The 15,895-nt window shown below is 35.0% G+C and overlaps 2 long non-coding RNA genes across 3 annotated transcripts in view; both read right to left on the bottom strand.

Moving 5' to 3' along the window:
- The window catches only part of LOC105477024 (uncharacterized), a 182,153-nt gene that overhangs the window by 129,516 nt on the left and 36,742 nt on the right, over window positions 1-15,895 (bottom strand). The gene's annotated exons all lie outside the window — the stretch shown is intronic.
- Window positions 1-15,895, bottom strand: part of LOC105477025 (uncharacterized) — a 44,244-nt gene that overhangs the window by 8,969 nt on the left and 19,380 nt on the right. Inside the window, exon 4 of one of the 2 annotated variants that reach the window (XR_011616849.1) lies at window positions 14,874-15,176. The exons of the other annotated variant lie outside the window; for it this stretch is intronic. This is a non-coding gene — a long non-coding RNA (uncharacterized lncRNA). Of the gene's footprint in view, window positions 1-14,873; window positions 15,177-15,895 lie in introns of those variants that run through there. 2 annotated transcript variants of the gene reach the window in all.

Below are 15,895 nucleotides of genomic sequence, written 5' to 3'. Positions count from 1 at the left end.
TAATCCAGGAGAGAAATAATGAGGGCTTAAATCAAGGCAATGGGAATGTAAAACCATTCTGAATTGCAAGAGGGAAAGTTATTAGGTGGCTTGTTATATTTTATATGCATCTGGTGCATGCAATCCTCCGCTTCGAACATGTCACCACTGAGCATTGCAGGAGACAACAGTCATCACTGAGGAGATATTTAAGAACAGAACATGATCTGACGACCTACATTCCTCTAAAATTGCATCACAGAACTTCTACGTCTTCCCACAACCAAATCTGCAAACTCCCTAACTCTGCAGACTTTAACTCTGACTTCCCTCAGGTATTAATGTCTCAGCTGCTGCAAAAGCAAATCCCTCAACCCGTGCTCTGGATCCAACCCTCTTTGAGCAGACCATGGACTTCTATGGGAATTTCTTCCACAACCGCACCCTCTGTCTTTTCGGATCTACTGGACATTCTGTTTAGCCTATGAGTGTGCTGTAAAATCTCCTTTAAAAAATAGTTTTCCAGCAGATAGAGCATGTGGTTAAACAAAATAAACACAAATATTTTACTCTAGATCCCCCACCAAGTATGTCAATGCTCTACTCTTCTACCAAAGTCTTCTTTAAAAAAGATGGTTACACTATTTTCTCTAATTCATCTCACATTTATTTCTTAAATTTATAAAAATAGGTCAATACATAAGAACTGATGTTTTACCATCATGTGGCTCCACAACCTCTTGGATCTCACTAGTCTCAATTGTTTAAGCACATTATATACTCTGACATCTCCATGCTTTTGTTTGTTTTGTTATATCAGTATAGAATGCCTTCCCAATCTTGTCTTCCTATGAAAATGTCAATCATTCAAAGTATAGTTTGGAAACCAACTATTCCGTAAAGTCCTTCTGAGTCTCTTCAATGAGACTGATAAATTTTCTTTGTCCTCATTACTTGTATCTCTATTATTATGTCCTGCTCTATTCTGCCTGGAATTATAGTTTACACTTCAAAGTTCAAGGTCATCATCTTTAATTTATAATTCAGGGTCATGTGTCTGACACCCACAATACATTGTAAGCTTTGTAAAAGAAGGACCCTTGTCTTCATTTCCCTCAGAATATAGCACTATACCCAGCTATTAAAATGCTTGTTTACTTAAATAATTGATTGATTAATTTAGTAGATACATTGAAAGATGAAGATGCAAACATTATTAATTTTTTAATACTCAAACTTTTGTATTTCATAACATTTGATATTTTATATTAAAATTTGAGTATTCAAATGTTCCCAGATATTCAATACTGCCAAAAGCCTGATCAAAATTCATCAAGTCCTTATTACACAAGGTATTATCTGCTAATAATGAGCATAAAAAGAGAAGCTTAGTATAAAATGTTCTTTCATGGGGAAAAGAGAGAAAGACACACTTACTTGCAAATAATCAACTAATTTCCCATCTCCAAGCTGTAAATTTATAGTTCTAAATCCAGTCCAGGCACCAGTCTACAAACATAATAATTAATTCAGTCAACTCAGTCTTATCTTGCATGCTACTTCCTCTGTATGGAACACTCTGCAATTTTATGTCAGCCCCTTAAGATCTCAAAAAAACATTACTTCCTCTGGAATAACATGACATGAAACAATCCCAACTTGGCTTTTTAGCTCTTTCTCGTGTAACAAACTGTTTTTCATCTGTGTTCATATGGAATTTAAACATAATATTTATTTCTCAAGATCAATTTTGGTCATTTTTATTCAATCCACCACAAATATTCAAAACTCCATGAGTATACATTAAACATTTAATACAAGATTGTCCTTAACCTCAAAAACATATAGCTTAGTGTCAGAGATAGACATTTGCCAGGCAACAGACTTTAATTAGTGGTATATGCTATTTCTTCTGCTTAGAGCACTCTTTCTCCTATCTTATGGCAGTCTCTTCAGATCTCAAATAAACATGACTTTCTCTGGAAAATCATGACATGTAACAATCTTGTCCTAGCAGTTCAAGTTGGCTTTTTAGCTCTTTCTCATGTAACGAACTTTTTTCATCTGTGTTGACATGGAATTGTCACTTAGAAGTCATGGTACATTAAAACATAGGCCATTCTATTGCCAGAAATTAATCACAAAAGTGATAACAGAAAGAGAATAAAAACATCAAATTGTCTCCATTCTTTATGTCACACATTACATCATGCGAATTTTTGTGTTTGTGCCACTTAGTAATATATCTGTTAGAGAACAGATGGAAGGCATAGAGGTTTTAAACAGCAGGAGGGGTGATTTAATCAGATTTGTACATTAGAAAAATCACTTGTCCTGGATTGTAGGCAAAGATCCATTTGGAAGCAAATTCTATAATCTCAGTGAGAAATGAAGAGGATATTTGAAGATTAAAAAAAAGTTGCAAAATTTGAGAGCTATGCATAGTGCTGAATCCACACAACATAGATGATTGATTGGAGGCTGGGAGTTATAAAACAAGAAAAGGCAAAGATAACAGACATCTAGGTTTCTAAGTTCAGGACACAAGGACTAGTAAGGCCCCTCAGTGAGTGAAAATTTAAAAAAAAAAAAATTAAAAAAAAAAAACATGTAACTTGAGAGAGAACATAACGAACTCTTTCAGAAAGGGTTTATGTTAGATCTGACACTGAATATGGGCTGATGAATTTATGAACTTGGTAATAACGTGGCTTATTGTCAATACCCCAATCTTCTATTGGTAATGAACAGACAGTCCTAAACCCTTTGGGATCTGAGCTCTTTAGAGAGCCTGATGAAAACTGTGGAGTTAGTCACCAGATTCTACTTGAAGATTCCCTGTTCAAGTAATTAGATGTGTTGGCATTAATCCAAGCTGGATTCCCTCCTAAGAGGATAAATGTGAATGAATCATGTTGCTTTGAAGAATAAAGGTTAAAGAGTGACTGAATTAACCCATTCAGCCTAACAGTTTTTTTTACCTAATGAAATAAATTTTAAAACACTACAAATGTTCAAACTTATGCTTTTCCTTCATTTACCTCATTTTTGTTCATTTTGTACATTTTTAATAATACCTTATTTATGATGAGATTTTGATTCAAGGCTTTTTTATAAAAATAATATTTGCCCACATGCATCTTTGGAAGTGAATAGCAATTCTGTTTTCAGGCTTAATCACCACCAGGCTTTCCTCCTCTCTGAAGAAAGCATTTGAAAAGTCTGTGAAATGACCATATATTGAAGGGATTGAAGGGTTCCACAAGGGTGAAGAAGGTGCTAGCAAACAAGCTAATTAACTTCCTTGATTTGAATATGAATGCTAAGGTTCAAGTCACTAGGACTTAACTCTACAAAAATTCAGCACCTTATTTAACATATTAAATCCTCTCAACTAATTACTGTATAAATAAAACAACTGCTTTTCACGATCTGGATACCAACAAAAGCACAGCATTATAATAATTCTGAATTGTACATTTAGGGCAAAAACAGTCTTGGAATAATAATACAGTTAAAAAAAACGAAAGCCAGTCTCAAATAATTCTCTGCTTTTCATACAAAGTCAACAATACTGAGGCATGTTCAAGTAAAATTCATATGAAGCAGGTATTGGTAATCAGGTCATTAAACAAGTAATGTGGACAGTGAGAGTGTAGTGTCTGTAGAGCCAAAGACATCAGGGCAGCTCAGTTCATTATCTTCTATACCAGCTCACAGATGGAAGCTTAAATGATCAAATCAATGTGTTGGAGGAAAAGCATCCAGTTTCTAAATTACTGCTTTATTCAACATATTTACAAGGCTTTTCCCTTCCTGTACATACACCACCATGATGACATATCACAATGATTTCATCAGGAAAAAAGAATGTTCAAATCCTTTGTGAATTTCTATGTAAGGGATGTAAGGAATAATGAAAACGTAGCCATTTTGTTTGCATAGCTATTTCATGTTCTGTTGAATGATCTATAAGGGAGCTGCTATTTATATTTCTGCTCTTTTTCTCCTTTTACAAAAGAAATTGCTCATCTATAATTACAGTTATATGGTACAGGGTTTTCTTATTGAATTTTCCTTTTCAATGGAATTGATTTCTGTATTGACTCTGGAAGTGAAAACTAGTAAGTAGAATTTGGCATAAAAAGAATATTTGGCCATATGCTTGTATCATTTGCTATAATCTGAACTCAACTAGAATACTAATTGCTTTTGGCTTCTCATACAAATGAAAGGGCACATTTACCAATGGAAAAGTCACTGACTTTTCCAAACAGGCATATAAATCCACTCTGAGATTCACTTGAATCTTTAACTGAAGAAATTATGCAAAGGAAAAACCAAATAAGAGCTATGAGCTTGGCACAGTGAGCAACATTCTGGCTTAAAGAGAATTAGCATATAGTACAAGAAACTAGATACAGCATCATCCCCGGCTGCTTTTGTCATGTGGCTTAGGAATGAAGACAATGAATGACTATGACTGGAATGCTAGTTGGCTAAAAAAATAAACTCAGGGAGTCCAAATAACTGTACATTTCTGGACATTTCAAGTTTTCCAAGATTTCTAACAAATATGCATGTTTGATTATAAGAAAGGCTGGTTTGGAAACTGTTGATGACTCAATATATCTCTATAATCACTACGAGAAAAATCAAAGGCACCACCTGTGCAATATGGAATTTGGAGGACTGCTGTCATGTCCAACAAACAACATGTTCAACCTGGTGAAAGCTGACTCCTTTCCTGGCTTAAAATTAGTCTGGTGTGCTTGTCTACTTGGCACTACTTACTGTTTCCTGAGATGGGTGATGATAAGCCTATTTGTAATCATGTGAATTCTTTCCTGCATTTTGACAGGCATACTTTGAGTTATTTGAGGTGATGAGGGTAATGATTTACCAGTGACATTTTACTGTCTGTGAAAGGAAAAAATGGCACCACTCTTCCATGATCCAGACATGAAAAAGGTTCAGCCTGTTGAAGACTGTGACAAAAAAAGGTCTCATAATAAATTAGAAACTAGGCTGTGATGCATTATATTTTGACTGTACGTTACAAGTACTAGTATTGTTATAATTATGTGGTATTTTTTTGTCTTTCTGTAATTCTGAGACACTTCAACCTGCAATGTCATGTTTTTCTTGTTATGATAGTTATTAGCAAATATTAGAAATTTCATTTAGTGTTTTGACGTGAAGTCATAGCACATAAATATTGGTTCAAAAGCCCTTTTCATCAGAAAGATTAAAGCCAGTTTCAAGCAGATATGTCTCTACTTAAATACACAGACAAATTTCTCTTTCAAAAATAAAAACTATGGTAAAATTTCATAAAAGGTGCAAGTTGGGTGAACAAAACGGAAGAAAATATGTTTTACTGAGCCAAACATGCTTTGTGTTTGTTGTGTTATATTGAGGGATGTTCTAAGTTCACCTATAACTGCTCTTGTTGATTTAAATGATGACCCTGGAAATGGGCAAGAACTATGATTCTTGTTCTACTAAAAGCATGAACAAATATTAATAAACAGCAATCCCAGGTGAAAACAGTACTCAGGTAATTCATTCCCTCTGAAAGGCTGCTCCTTGTCAGTGTTAATTCTGAGGGCAAAGGGGTATTTTAAAAGCAATACAAACACATATCCCTCTCAAAAATACTCTACTTGGAAGGTGTTAGTACAGTAAGATCTCATTATTCCCGGTAGCCATGATCCCTTACAGCACAAGATAAAATAAAACGAATATAACAACTTTCTCCTGCCAGAATTTTAGAAAACATTCTGTCCACTTGAACCCCACTATACCAAGAAGTGTTATCTGGGTGCAACCTGGAGCAAGAAAATGAGTCCTTCACTAAAAATGTATGAGATGCAATATTACATCATCTTCTCAATTCTGCCTTCAATTGATTCCATGACCTAGACTCTCAGAAAATAACAGGATCATGGAATAAAGCTCCTCATGTCACCATGTTAATGCATATTTTGATATTCCCTGATTTCCAATATGCCAAAATACTAAGGTTGTACTTTTAAAGCCCATGTTTTCTAAACTGGTGTATTGGTCAAGTAAGACTCACCTGGGAGGAATGTTCAAAAATGCAAGTTACATTTTAAAAAGAAATTTTGAGGCAATGAGTGACAGAACCAGCTAGAAAGAGTTTGCAGTCATATGGGCATTCCAGGCTATTTCACTATAATAGGGAATATCAGGTGATTAGCAAAGTCAGTGCAGATGCTAAGCACTCATACGATTTTTGCCTTTCTGTGTGAATGCCAATTTATTTTATTTTATTTTATTTTATTTACTTTTTTGACATGGAGTCTCACTTTGTTGCCCAGCCTGGAGTGCAGTGATGCAATTTCAGCCCACTGCAACCTCCACCTCCTGGGTTCAAGCAATTCTCCTGCCTCAGCCTCCCAAGTAGCTGAGATTACAGGTGCATGCCACGATGTCCAGCTAAATTTTGTATTTTTAGTAGAGACAGGATTTCACCATGTTGGCCAGGCTGGTCTCAAACTCTTGACCTCAAGTGATCTGCCCACCTCAGCCTCTAAAAGTGCTGGGATTACAGTCATGAGCTGCCATAACCAGCCTGCCAATTTATTTCAAATATGAAATCTCCTTTTGGCCTCTGCATAATCAGACCTAAACTGCTTTATTTCCATTCCTTCACATTGGTGGAATCTAGGTCAAGCAAGGAGGGAAAAGGAGGAAATGAAGAGGGAAGGGAAGGAGAACGCTGTATGAATGGCATACCTCCACAGTCCTAAAAGTTCTCAATTCTTTCGGTGATCCTTGAACTGGACAAAAGAGATTATAAGAGACTATCAGTCTCTTATACAGATGTTCCACTGAGACCCAGAAACTTTCTATAGGCTCTCAAGAAGTGGAAAAAAGCCTGGCATGAATCTCACTGCATTCCAGCCATGACTTTCTTATTTAATTATTTCCCAGTATGGAAAAGGCATAGATTCAGCATCACGCAACTCTGTACTAGAGATCATCCAAATGTTTTCGAACAGAACAATCATCATCTTTGAAAAGTAGCCACGTTACTGTTATAAAATATTTTAGAAAACAGTTACTGTAGGAAATCACTTAGGTATCATTTGACTGTAACTCTCTTCATTCCTGAGCCAAATGTGGTAAAGAGTATTAACAATTTTATTTGAATACTGAGCTTGCCAATTAATGACTGTCCATTTATGCCCCCAGATGCTCCACTGCTCAATTCATAGGAAGGCCACATTCTGCATTTGCTTTGAGGTTTGCTAATATAAAACTGTAAGAGCTCCTCTGGGAATTCTGGGGGCTCCATATGCCCTGAAGCTTAAACAAGCCAACTCCTAAGCTCAGTTAATGAGCAGACAGCAACATTCCATTGGCAGAAACAACAGTCAGGTTTTAGATACCAGGAAAAAGGTCCTGAATCTTCACTTTACCCGGAAAAAAAAAGTGCATGAAGGAAAAATTTCATTAAGAGCATTCTCTGGCTCAACCTGAACATCTCCTTTTAAAACAACATGAATCCTCTATTTTTTCACTGATGGAATTACTCTGATGTGTAGAACCATTTATTAAATTAGAGGAGCATGAAATACTACATGTATTTTGGGTACAGAAACATGAAGACCAGAGTCCACAGGTCAATCCCAACTTTTTAACCAATTTTTAATTTAGACTTTGCAATTGCATAACAGTTCTCATCATTTTCGGATTTTCAGCGTTGCCCTCCAACTGCCTTTCAGATAATCTCTAGATTTTTGTTAACTGCTTTCTTTTTTCTTTTCTTTTTTTAAGACACCATATTTATTTATATTTTGTTTCCAAAGGGAGAAAAGTTTTGCAATTTATCCCTTTGACAAAGGTCTAATATCCAGAATCTATAAGGAACTAAAACAACTTTATAAGGAAAAAACAAACAACCCCTTCAAAAAGTGGTCAAAGGCTATGAACAGACACTTCTCAAAAGACATTTATGTGGCCAACAAACATGAGAAAAAGCTCATCATCACTGGTCATTAGAGAAATGCAAATCAAAACCACAGTGAGATACCATCTCACACCAGTTAGAATGGCAATCCTTTTTTATTTTCTTTTTGATTCCCACAAAATGTTTTCTTTCTCTCTCAAGAAATGTAGTTTTCCCTCTCAATTAAAAAGACTTTTTCAGTCTTTACAGTGACAAAGAGTACACCTCTCCCAGTGTTTAATTATATTTCTTCATCTTTGTAATATGATATAATAGCCTGCACCAATCTTTAAGGAAAAAAAAACAAAAACAAAAAAAAAACAGTTCAGAACAGGCTCCATCTATTTTGAGGCAGAACTTTCAGGTCCAGATGATCAAGAGAAACCTTGAAATAAGGAATAAATAGCATAAAAACCAAGACTTTCATTTGATGGGATACAAATCCCTACCTATTTAAGGTTTCCAATAATTGTTTTCAAATAACAACTCTCACGAACAATGTTATAAGCAGTCAGTTCTGCAGAGTCCTAGAGTTGCTACGTTCTCTTGTAGTTGAGTACCTAATTTAGGGATTTAGTCTAACCACAGCAGACACATTAGAGAAAACACTCTCCATCAAGTAGGAAAAATCCGTTAGGGCCACTTTTCACAAGTAAGGTTAATATATTACCATTTTAATTTTCAAAAGGGGTCTTACTTCTTAACACCCAAATATATACAGATACATATCATTTTAGACAGTTTTTCAATAAAGCAGTAAGGATTGTGATTTTTTTTCCACTTGATGGCTTCATAGATTAACTGCCTGTCCTAAATGTCTTGTTGAAAAGGTTAATATAACCTGCTTCAACATCATGTCCACACATGAGTTTTTTGCACCTGTTTTGTTCCATATCTAAGAAAGAAATAACACTTTATGTAATTCAATAACTTCAAATACATAGGCTATTCTTTCTTCCTGCCATGAGACAATTTTGGGTGATTGCTAAGATTAAGTCACATATACTATCTGAAGCTAAATGTTACTACGTATCACAGTCAGGGGATGGTAAGAATCTAAATGCCTACACCACGAAAGATGTTACAGAAATAAACTCTAAAGCTGACTATTAAATAGAGTTTAAATCAAAGAACGTGAATGAAGCTGGTGTTATGATTTGATTTGTGATTTTCTGAAAATCATAAAAATGATATTGTAAACCAGGAATGTATTTTCAAAATTCTACTATTGTAAAAGCAATGTTGATTTAAATGAACACAATCTATTTAAAATATATCAAAAGATTTTGATTTTATTTATTCTCCCTGGAAATTAGCCAGAAATTAATACCAATAATACAACATACACATTGTAAGTCCAGGATCCAAATTTTTAAATAATTTTTCAAAGTAATTCATGCACAAAATTCATGTTTTCCTAAACATAATTTTTCATTCATAATGAAAAATGGCAAATCTCGCTCCATCCCTTTTCACTACCAATTCTCACTCCCAAGGACCAATCACTTCCAACCCTCTTAGCTGTTCCTTTCAATGTTTACTTCTGTATTTATTTTGGCATCTGTACAGGGACCGCTTCATATTTTTTAAAACGTATATATACTGCTATTTTTAACTTCTTAGTTTTAGGAATTATCTGTCAACTTTGTTTTATAGTATATTTAACTCTCTTTTGCCACCATTATCCCACATCCCACCTACGTATCTGCTTCCATACTCCTAATTAACATAAACGGATGTTAATATATTAAACAAAATGTTATACATTATTGTTCAATATATGATGTTTGACATACATATTGACATAAATGTTAATATATTAAATAAAAGCTAGTCTTTATTATGTCTGGATAAGTGTTATTCAAGGCACAGTTGAGTAATATGTGTATATGTGTATGTATACATACATAAAATCTACTGTATATATAAAATATATTTTATACATAAATAAAGTCAGTTTGCTTTTTTCCTTTTATATGTTTTCTTCCAGAGCCCCTAGAACGCCTTCAGTCTGGACGGGTTTCTCTTTGACTCTGCTTCACTGCAGTGGTCCGAGAATGTCCCTTTATCAACATCTTTCGATGCCCCTTCATTACTCTCCAGTATCTCATGTCCTTCAATTTTTAAATTCATTTCATATTTTGCTGAAATGTATTCTCCAGTAACTTTTCAAGAAAGTGTGCTCTAAAGTTACATGTTTTGAGTTTTCATGCTGGAAAATATCTCAACTTTACCTTACGAAAGAAGTTCATCAATGTCATACCTGGGTCAGGCAATAGTTGTCACGGGTATGAAGCCATTTTGGAATTGGCCAGTTTTTTCTGAGGAACCTGTTTTAGTTTAGTTTACAGCATTTAGAAATAGAAAGTAACTTTATAGAAGTAACACCAATATTCTAGTCTGCTTGTCCCAAATATAATTAATAGTATTAGGATATAAGTGATACTAAGGTGGTTTTTATTATTTTTTATACACTGTGTGCTTTTCTTTTTATTTAAACTACATCTAAAAACTAAGCTTTTAACTAAAATTGAATGGCATTTAGCTCAATGCCATTATTGACCAAATCATACTCTGAAGATGTTATTATATCCCAATCTAAGGAATCCTTTAATTTGGGGATTAATTTGACTTACACATGTCATTTCAGTCTCAGTTGCCTTATTCTATTACATTATTCTTGTCAAGTCTAAGTTTTATCATGTCTGAATTCTTTTAACACTGAATCTGTGATGTAAAAATGTATGATGTGCTACAAATTTTATTCATAAGTTATATCCTACTGTAACCTGTAAAACATTTCTTGTAAATTACCTAATTCTTGTAAATTGCCTCATTTATGTACAGTTTCTTATGTAAATTTGAAAAATATTTGCCATGACACATTCTGTAAACATTCCCTTATTCTTTTCCTTCATGCTTATTTGCATGAAAGTAACTTGGGTTTTGCCTGTTTCTATTGGATAGCCATTAAGCCAACTTCAGGATCTCTGCCTTTTTTTCTGTAGTTTAACTGTTTCTAGTTTTGTTCATATTCTAAATAGATGTTAGAGTCATACTTTTTATTTTCTACTTTCTAAATAAATTCTCTAAGTTGTTTAAAAAATATCTTTATTCTATTATTATCCCTGATGGATAACAGAAAATCATTTTCACCATGAATATTGTAACCATTGTTCTATTGTGTCTTGGTTCCTTTTTTTTTTTTTTTTTTTTGGGGTATGAGATCTTGTTCCATTCAGATCCTTTGTATGTACACCCTCTTCCCTCTTTTGAAAGCTTAAAGATCTTCACTTTGTCGCAAAGGTACTAAGATTTCATGATAATGTGGTTTAATAGTTGGCTTTTTTCTTTCATTGTGCCAGACTTGTCTTTTTGAGACTTAGTTTCATCAGTTCTGGAAATTTTTTCTTGTATTATTTCTATAACTTTCTTCTCTATGTTTTTACTGTTATCTGTGTCTATAATCCATTTAATAAGACTCTGAACCTCCTAAATATCTATTCTGGTTTTACTCTCTCCTGCCTTTTTGGATTACTTTTTGAACTACTTCTTTGACCTTATGATCCAACTATTCAATTACTTTATAAAATTTATTTTTTCTTTCCTCTATTTTTGAGAGCTCTTTTTTGTTATCTGAATGTATCTATTTTACATCATCTTCATTTTGTTACCTAAATTAGTATTTTTCACTTATTCAACTTAGAATATCCCTTAAAGATCTTTTTAGATGATTTTCTTATTCCCTGAATTGTCTCAGCTTCTTGCAGATTCATAGTTTTTCCCTTTTAGGTAGAAAGTTTTCCTCTGCAATCTTGTACTCTTTGGTCATTCACTAATTCTTCACCTAGAGCACTAACGCGTTCAGACTCTGATGGCGGGCAGGAAGGGACTTCATGGGAGTGACTCTAGAGGGACATCCAAAATACTGTACTGGAGATTTTTCCTCAGGTTTTTTCCTCTAGAGGGACATCCAAAATACTGTACTGGAGATTTTTCCTCAGGTCTTTTCCTCTAGAGGGACATCCAAAATACTGTACTGGAGATTTTTCCTCAGGTTTTTTCCTCTAGAGGGACATCCAAAATACTGTACTGGAGATTTCTCCTCAGGTTTTTTCCTCTAGAGGGACATCCAAAATACTGTACTGGAGATTTTTCCTCAGGTTTTTTCCTCTAGAGGGACATCCAAAATACTGTACTGGAGATTTTTCCTCAGGTTTTTTCCTCTAGAGGGACATCCAAAATACTGTACTGGAGATTTTTCCTCAGGTCTTTTCCTCTAGAGGGACATCCAAAATACTGTACTGGAGATTTTTCCTCAGGTTTTTTCCTCTAGAGGGACATCCAAAATACTGTACTGGAGATTTTTCCTCAGGTTTTTTCCTCTAGAGGGACATCCAAAATACTGTACTGGAGATTTTTCCTCAGGTTTTTCAGTTCTCAGGGAATAAAATCTCCTTTTCTGCCCAAAGAGGATGCATGGCTAGATATAAGAATCCTGCAGACAAGGGAACAACAGCCCCTACCACTGGTTATTTCTTAACTTCCAGAGTTCCACATAAGAAGTCAACTGTTTTCTCATTAATATCTTCCTCTAACACCTACGGTGTTGCTTCCCCCTTTAAGCTCATTAACTATTACTTATTGATGTGATTTCCATGTTTTAAAAACTAGAAGGAAAAAAACTGTTCAATTTCTTCTCTGCTGTTAATTTTCCTTTCATTTTACTGGTTCTATTGGACTTGTAACTTTTTATCCCTTTATTGAAATTTAATTTAATAAATGCTCATAATCAATTGACCATGATTATTCAGAAGCATTAGTATGATTTTAACATGTTCAAAGCTTTTAAAAAAGATATTTACAGTATTGAATATACATTTTAACAGGAATCCTGAGACCTCAGGTTGAAAAGGATGGGAGAAAGTGAGGGACAGAAAGGTGTTTTGCCTTAGAAGAATTTTGCCCGTGTGATTTAGAGACTGTTTATTTTTTTTATTTAGACAGAGTCTCGCTCTATCACCAGACTGGAGTGCAGTGGCTCAATCTTGGCTCACTGCAATCTCCATCTCCTGGGTTCAAGTGATTTAAAGACTGCTTTTTAAGTGCTCCATGGAAAAGCCCACTGAATTAAAAATATTTAATTTTGTATCGGATAAAAGCACAATCATCCTAAATGATCATAGCACATTGCTAAGTAGGATGACACAAGTAACTGACAAAAGACACAAGCAGTGAAGCTGTGGAAACAGGAAGTCTGGTCATACATTATGGCATATTCATAAAATGGAATACTATATAGCCAATGTAATATACTCTAGGCCGGGCGCGGTGGCTCAAGCCTGTAATCCCAGCACTTTGGGAGGCCGAGACGGGCGGATCACGTCAGGAGATCGAAACCATCCTGGCTAACACGGTGAAACCCCGTCTCTACTAAAAAATACAAAAAAAAATTAGCCGGGTGTGGTGGCAGGCGCCTGTAGTCCCAGCTACTCGGGAGGCTGAGGCAGGAGAATGGCGTGAACCCGGGAGGCGGAGCTTGCAGTGAGCTAAGATCCGGGCACTGCACTCCAGCCTGGGCAACAGAGCGAGACTCCGTCTCAAAAAAAAAAAAAAAAAAAAAAAAAAAAAAAAAATATATATATATATATATATATATATATATATATACACACACACATACACACACACACTCTCTAGGTCAAATATTTTTACATTTTACTCTTTAAAGACAATATTATTTTTATTTATAAATATTCTTATTAAGAAAACAAAAACTTAAGCTGTAGAATGGGAGAAAATATTTACAAAACACATAATAAAAGTCTTGTATGCAAAATGTAACAACTATTAAAATTCAGACAGAAAATAAACAGCTCTATTAAAAATGAGCAAAATATTTTACAGACACTTTACCAAAAATGGTATACAAATGACACATAAGCACAGGTAGAGATGCCTGACATCATCAGTCACCAGGGAAAAGCAAATTTCTACTAAAAATACAAAAATTAGCCAGGTGTGGTGGCAGCACCTGTAATCCCAGCTACTCAGGAGGTGAGGCCGGAGAATTGCTTGAACCTGGGAGGCGGAGGTTGCAGTGAACCAAGATCATGCCACTGCATCCCAGCCCAGCGACAGTGCAAGACTCCGTCACAAAAAAAAAAAAAAAGACTGCAGAACTAAGGCCACAACCATGGTCACCTCTGGTAGAATTATGGTGGCTTTTAATCCTTATACTTTATCTTTTTGATTTTTTTAGTATATACTTCCTTTACAATCAATAATATGGACAGTTATAAAAACAGAATCAAATAACTTTGAAGAATTGTCTACATTTTGATGGTATCAAAAGGATTGCAACAAAGTCCAGTTTTTCATACATCTTATCTTATTTCCTTTAAAAATACAAAGAAGATAAAGTTTCTGGGTTCAGCTTAGACTTGACTCTAGTCAGTGAAGGCATTAAGTCTTCAGTCATCCCTACTTAATTACGTTATATGCAATGTTGTTTCAAAACGTTCCAGCAGAGCTTGGCATATGCTGCTTTCCCATCCAGCCAGCTGGAAAGACCACCGTTCCCGAAGAGAGCCAGAACAAGCTGCAAGCACGCACGGTGGTGACGGAATCACATGGCAATTCACCCGGTGGCCGGATGCCTTTCACAGTTTAACCAAAGACGTTAGGCAAAGCCAATGAATTGGGGGCCAACCAGACTTCATGAAATATATTTGGGTTATTTTTGCATAGATTTATGAACAATGTTTTCCCGGTTTCATAAGCAATGATAGTCATTCGGAGCATAAAATACATGTTAAATGAGGTCACAGTATCATTTTCAAATTTCAGTGCATCAGTCAGGATGCAACCACAGAAACAGAATCAGGAGGTCATATATATGTGTGTGTGTGTATATATATATATACATATACGTGTATATATGTGTGTGTACATATATGTGTATGTATATATACACGTGTGTATATACATGTATATACATATATATGTATAGATATCTATACACACACATATATAGAGAGAGAGACAGACACACATACACACACAGATTACAAGGAATCTAGGAATCTGTAGGGCAGGCAGTCAGGAAGAGCAGATCCAGCAAAAAGAGGGTAATTGTAGACTCAGCTGCTCTGGGGAACTCTTTCGCCTTGAATAATTCAGACCCTCTTAAGGGCTCATCTGGAAAGGTCTGGCCTACCTAGAATAATCACAATAATTTAAAGTTAAATCACTCGGGATTTTAATTACACCTGCAAAATCCCACCACAGCAGCCCCTAAATTCACGTTTGGTTGGGTCACTAGAAGAAGGTGTGTATGCTACCAAAAGGCTGCTGTCCTCTCTTTCATCCTCATAGTTTAGCCTAAGTTGACACATTAAAAAACTATCATACCTAGAAGCCACATATTTAGAATTACTTATGTAAATATATAGAAAGATAAGTGTTCATCATTGTTTTTAAGAATTAACTATCTCCCAACTACAAGACAGTACCAATCTTCTTCTTAAATTCTAAGTGCCAGTGCATAATAGGTGCTCAATAAATATTAATTGAATTAATGATATTTTTAAATGCATGTTCTGCCCACTATTTAAAATTCACTTTATTTGGAGAATAAAGCAAATATTAAGCTAAACAGATTGAAAAAGAAATAGTGGCATAAATAATGACATTCTGACAGTCAAGAAGAGTGCTTCAGGCCTTTTCTCCTCATCCCATGGACCTCTGTTTTATCCCCTAAGACTACATGCCCTTCTTCCAGCAAAGCTGATACAGAACATGAATTCTGTGTGAGCTAAAAAGTGCTAGTTCAAGTTTCACAGTCAGATGATAGGAGATTCTTTTGTTTTGCCGTCCTTTATTTTCATAACAGAAAGTCTTTCCTTATATATGGGGTTGGTATTGTAACTTCTATCA

Source organism: Macaca nemestrina, chromosome 19, assembly GCF_043159975.1.
Source record: "Macaca nemestrina isolate mMacNem1 chromosome 19, mMacNem.hap1, whole genome shotgun sequence".
Classification (NCBI taxonomy): domain Eukaryota; kingdom Metazoa; phylum Chordata; class Mammalia; order Primates; family Cercopithecidae; genus Macaca; species Macaca nemestrina.
Note: the sequence above shows the minus strand (reverse complement) of the source record. Positions and strands in the feature narration are given on the sequence as shown.